Source organism: Salvelinus sp. IW2-2015, linkage group LG8, assembly GCF_002910315.2.
Source record: "Salvelinus sp. IW2-2015 linkage group LG8, ASM291031v2, whole genome shotgun sequence".
Classification (NCBI taxonomy): Eukaryota; Metazoa; Chordata; class Actinopteri; order Salmoniformes; family Salmonidae; genus Salvelinus; species Salvelinus sp. IW2-2015.
This window is the reverse complement of record NC_036848.1, coordinates 51,453,296-51,459,842: the sequence shown is the minus strand read 5'-3', so window position 1 is coordinate 51,459,842 and position 6,547 is coordinate 51,453,296.

Below are 6,547 nucleotides of genomic sequence, written 5' to 3'. Positions count from 1 at the left end.
TTATGAGATTGTAGTTTACAAGAGGCTTCTATGGAGGTCAGCATTATGACCATCAAGTCAGAAACATAATTTTGTAATGTCGCTAGGAAGATGTGTCATTGCAACCAGTTTTTCCCACTGGGTTTCTAATTTGTGCAATATGTAATATATATGCAATGGAATAAACTGCTTCCAAAAGCCTCTCATAAGTATACATTTATATTGTTYTGTTCCACTAAGACCATTATGCGCCATTACGTGCCATTACGTGCCATTAAGCTCAGAACAAATAGGAGTTACTGTACAAATACATGTGGTCACTAGTCTGATCAAAATAATTATTTATAAATCAGTAGATTAGAGTGTTTATGGGAATTACAAAAGTATAGAGTCTCTTGACTATATTTTATATGTAATAATAATAATATATGCTATTTAGCAGCCACTTTTATCCAAAGCGACCAGGGCCGGCTCTAGTCTTTAGGGGGCCCTAAGCGAGAATTGGTTGGGGGGCCCCCACCGAGCAGGCAAAAGAAATGTGACCCCCCTTGACAGAGGATAATTTATTTTTTTTGTTTTAAAGTGAATTTCCTGCAATTCTAAACATTTTGCCATAGGGTGCAGAGAAAATGTAAAAGTTTTAAAGCAAGTTTTCTGCATTTCTATACATTTTGCCATGGGGAGTAGAGAACAAAAGATCACAACTGCTGATGCACAACCAAATTTCAAACTTGCACCTTTTTTATTCTACTATTCTAACTCTCTAGCGGCTGGGGGCCCTAAGTGACAGCTTATGGCGCTTATGCCTGGAGCCAGCCCTGAAAGCAACTTACAGTCAAGCATCCAAGGACAGCTACGCCACCCCACCCCATGAGACCTGTGTTTGCTGATCTATTTATTGTAAATATTTCATTAACCTTGGAGCTCGCATAGCTAATGATGAGGGAAGAACATTTTTCTCTTCCACTTAATGTCAAACTAGTTGCTGCAGGACAGTGGGACAGGGTTGGGAACAATTCAGGAAGAACACTGAAATTCCAATTCTCTTCAAAGCTTTTCAATGAGGAAAACGTGTAATTGGAATTTGGTTTACTTTCTGAATTGACTGGAATTTAAATGGAATGGACCTGTAGTGGGATAAAGCAACATAGTGTCCAATAATATGAAAAACAGACATGACTATTCTTAAAGACCCAGTTGAAAACTTGTTATTTAATGAGGACACTGCCACAACTGGAGGTCTGCTTGTTGGATTTTTATTTGCCCTGCGCACGAAGAGACAACCCACAATATGTTAGCCCTTGGCGCAGTCACAGCTCTCAAGCATCTCGCTAGCTGAAGGTCAGGCAAGAGAGCAATCAAAAGGAAATAACTGGTGCTGCGTGCACACATTCAGTGCACAACAGCACACAATACAATACAAGTAAAATGATATACAACATAGTTTGGTTGTATTCATCAACCTGCCCATCTAAAATAAGCACTGGGACCACATAACTGAACCCATAAAGCTGATTTTTTAAGTCACACATGCCCACTGGGCTAGTTTGCYTCCCACCACAACCCACCAGAATGATGTCTGAAGGAGCTAGAAAGTTCCCCTCTACCACTRCRGCCTCCCTCAACCGAGGTATAATATCTGCACGCAGAGTAGTAGCCATGGACCCACTATCTAACATCCCCTTCAGGTCAACTTTATCCTGTACTAGCACGGTGGTGTAAAACAAACGGTCATTCTGAGTAATTGTCATTGTGRTCTGAAAAATGACTGTTGTTGGGTACTGACAAAAATAAYAATAAACAGATTGGATATCATCATCAGTGGAGGAAAAATTAGACTGCCCCACATTGCCCTCCTCAGAATGGAGGCTTTCRAGTTTTCCTGAGACCTGCCGGGCTGTCCACATCCAGGGCTCTGTTGCTGCCCAGTCTCACTAAAGTCAAAGCTCATGTGGCCAGGAGAGAAGCACTTGAAACACAGCTGGTGCATCTGACAGTGAGCTTTGGTCCTGTGATTAGTGCTTCCACAGACAGCACACTTACGCTGACGTTTGGGGAACTGTTTAAGGGGCCATCTGTTCACAGACTGAGTATTGCTGACAAGTGCCTTCTCTTACATACTCAACACTTTCTCTAATATRCCACTCTTAGATACAGGTGGGGCCTGTTCTGGTTCAAGGCCACATCGAGAAAAAGATGACACATTAGGTCTGCTCACAGGATCCACATCCTCCTGGGGGGAGTCAAAGACGGCAGCCACCTGCTGTGAAAGTTGTGTTCTACATGCTTTACGCTCCCTTAACAGTTCATCCAAACGATCCTGTACCTCACTGGCTGTCCAGTCATGAAGGGGTTTGCTTTTGAACACTTGGGCCAACTCTTTATCAGGACAGTTGCGTACAAACATGACTGCCAACTCTGAGCACTGTTCAGCTGCCTCTGCAGCTTTGTTAAGCCTAATCCAGAAATCTAGTGGATCCTCATTAGCATATGGTTTGATTGAATAGAAATCAGCTAATGGCATACCTGAGCAGACAGTATCCCCAAAGTGTTGCTTGAGAACACTGAACACTGCCTGCTGTCTCTTATACACATCTAGATGTGTATAAGAGACAGCACTGAACACTGCCTTAACATCTGTGACAACAGGGCTGTTACGCATCCAGGCTTTGGTCACATCCTGTGCCCTCCGCATGAGRCTAGACATCACCTCCCCAACATGCTCAGACCCAGTGTAACAGCTCTTCTCTAGGTAGACTCCCATTAGCTCCTCCCACTCCAGGACAGAGTACTTATCTGAGCCATCACCCCTAAAGAAAGGTGGAGCACTAACATCTGACTTCACAACCAGATTCAGSTTGGACGCATCAATAAAAGTTGACCCACATTGATCAGACAGGGGAAACTGCTGGGGTTGGTGAGGGGGATGGGCAGGAGAAAGACTTGAAGCCCCAGGCTGCAGTTAACTTGCTCTGATTGGTTCAGAGATAGGAGAATCTATATGCTTAATAAGGTCACTAAGCTGACTCGGACGTGTCCCATTATRACTGAGGACTGGTGATGATGGTACATCAAAAGATAGAGGTGGGATACCCTGCTCAGGTYGAGTAAACAGCCTACCCCTCTCAGTYCAAGAAAGATCTTGWACAACGCTTTGTACTACTCCCTTCACAGAACAGCGCAAACTGGCTCTAACCAGAACAGAAAGAGGAGTGGGAGGCCCCGGTGCACAACTGAGCAAGAGGACAAGTACATTAGAGTGTCTAGTTTGAGAAAGAGACGCCTCACAAGTCCTCAACTGGCAGCTTCATTAAATTGTACCCGCAAAACACCAGTCTCAACGTCAACAGTGAAGAGGCGACTCCGGAATGCTGGCCTTCTAATGTTTTACTCACGCCAGCCACGGAGAAGGAGAGGGGGGTGTGCAGTCCTTGTTAGCGGGTCGCGATGATGGCACTGTATTTTCCTCAAAGRGGGCAAAGAAGGTGTTTAGTTTGTCTGGAAGCATGACGTCGGTGTCCGTGACGTGGCTGGTTTTCTTTTTGTAGTCCGTGATTTCCTGTAGACCCTGCCACATACGTCGCGTGTCTGAGCCGTTGAATTGCGACTCCACCTTGTCCCTGTACTGGCATTTAATTTGTTTGATTGCCTTGCTGAGGGAATAACTACACTGTTTATATTCAGTCATATTCCCAGACCTCTTTCCATTGTTAAATGCTGTGGATCGCGCTTTCAGTTTTACGCGAATGCCGTCATCCCATCCACGGTTTCTGGTTAGGGTAGGTATTAATAGTCACAGTGGTAGTTTAATAGTCACAGTGGGTACAATCGGAATATATTCCAGTCCGCCTGATCAAGACAATCTTGAAGCGTGGCTTCRGATTGGTCGGACCAGCTTTGAATGGTTCTCGTCACTGGTACATCCTGTTTGAGTTTCTGCCTATAAGACGGTAGTTAGCACGATGACCTCGTGGACGGATTTGCCGAATGGAGGTCGGGTTAGGGCTTRGTATGCATTGCGTAAGTTAGAGTAGCAGTGGTCGAGGATATTTCCCATGCACGTAGCACAATCATTATGCTGGTAGAATTTAGGTAGCCTTGTTCTCAAATTTGCTTTGTTAAAATCCCCAGCTACAATAAATGCAGCCTCAGGATATATGGTTTCCAGTTTGCATATASTCCAGTGAAGTTCCTTYATGGCCATCTTGATGTCTGCTTGAGGGGGAATGTACGCAGCTGTGACTATAACTGAKGAGAATTCTCTTGGTAGGTAAAATGGCCGGCATTTGATTTGAAGGAATTCTAGGTCAGGTGAGCAGAAGGACTTGAGTAGCTGTATGTTGTTATGATTACACCATGAGTCGTTAATCATGAAGCAAACACCCCCGCTGTCACGGCCGTTGAAAGAAGAGGACCAAGGCGCAGCGTTGTAAGCGTACATTTTCTTTTTATTTGAAAAGACGCCGAACAAAACAAAAAACACTACAAAACAAACCGTGAAGCTAAAGGCTATGTGCCATAAACAAAGTCAACTTCCCATAAAGACAGGTGGGAAAAAGGGATACCTAAGTATGGTTCTCAATCAGAGACAACGATAGACAGCTGTCCCTGATTGAGAACCCTACCCGGCCAAAACATAGAAATACAAATAATAGAACATAGAATACCCACCCCAARTCACACCCTGACCAAACCAAAATAGAGACATAAAAAGGATCTCTAAGYTTAGGGCGTGACACCCGCCCTTCCTCTTCCCAGAGAGGTGTTTATCTCTGTTGGCGAGATGCATGGAGATGCCCGGTGGCTGAACRGATTCCGACAACATATCCCGAGAGAGCCATGTTTCCGTGAAACAGAGAATGTTACAATCTCTGATGCCTCTCTGGAAGGCAACCCTTGCTCYAATTTTGTCTACCTTGTTGTCAAGAGACTGGACATTGYKTGGTAGTATACTCGGGAGCGGTGGGCGATGTGCACGTCTACGGAGCCTGACCAGAAGGCCACTTCTGTGGCGCCCTTGTTTTGGGTCGACTACTGGAATTAGATCCATTGTCCTGGGTGGTGTTCCGAACAGAGGATCTGTTTCGGGAAAGTCGTATTCCTGGTCGTAATGTTGGTAAGTTGACATTGCTCTTATAGCCAATCGTTCTTCCCGGCTGTATGTAATAAAACTTKATTTAAAAAACMTTTAAAACTTTCATGGGGTAACAATGTAAGAAATAATACAYAAAAAACGAAATACTGCATAGTTTCCTAAGAACTCGAAGCGAGGCGACCATCTCTGTAGGCGGCATCTCCCCGATTCTCTACTGCGTAACTCTGTCTCTCTTCCAGGTGGGCCTAGATCACTATTCACTTTAATAATGCCAGTTTAATAATGTTTACATATCTTGCATTACTCATCCGATATGTATATACTATATTTTTATACCATCTATTGCATCTTGCCTATACCGCTCGGTCATCGCTCATCCATATATTTTATATGTATATATRCTTATTCCATCCCTTTACTTAGATTTGTGTGTAATTAGGTAGTTGTTGTGGAATTGTTAGATTACMTGTTAGATATTACTACACTGTCGGAACTAGAAGCACAAGCATTTCGCTACTCTCGTAATGACATCTGCTAACCATGTGTATGTGACCAATAACATTTGAGTTGATCTGTATCTGCAAAAGTTATTTCTYGGAAGATGATAGGTTTCCCTCAGCAAATCAAAGGAGGCAAAGGCTATACATTTTAAACTGTAAGCATTTAAAGGTTGGTTTTACTGAAAGATATCTGAAAGATATAGGCCTAACTATTTCACTGTGTAAACTTCTTCCACTACCATTAATAATTTTACTTTCAGGCAGCTAAMCAAGCACACAAAGTTTCTACTGAAACTTCCTTTTCTAGTTGTCATTGTTGTCAAGCACCCCTCCTTTTCTTTTGTTTGCTGAAGCGCGAAGACCCACCAGAACTCACCAAAACTATCACAGCTTATTGTGAAATAAACATTAATTACTTATTCGAAATTCGTGACAGGCACAAGAAAAAGTACACTTTTCTTGTGTATAAGTTTTCTTTCTTTCTTCATAATGCAGCCGTGTCTATTTTACAATAATCTGTGATACTGGGTTGAACTCACACACAAACTATACTTGTCTGTATGAAAACAGGAAGATACAGTTTTCAGCACAGGGTGCTCTTCCTTTAGAGTACCTCAGCATCAAGTTGAAGTGCTCAGAGGCTTCTAAGAGGGAGTGCCAGTCCCTCACCGCCAGTAAACATGCAGGAGTGCATGAGGCTCTGGCCAAGTTTAATGATAGGTGCCAAACCAATTTCAAACCGCTGGGGTATGTGATCCCAATCAACCGCTGTAGACAATTTTGGGGATTAATGAACAGCTAGCTCAGGGTTTCCCAAACTCGGTCCTGGCCCATTATCTTTCAATATAATGGAAAACCCCCAACCTGGAAACAACATGCTYTCAGACAATGCCGTCAATATGCTGTTGCGTACCAGTGATTTATATATAGGGAACCACTTGTCCAAGGCTAGGCAACCCTGCTCCTGAATTCA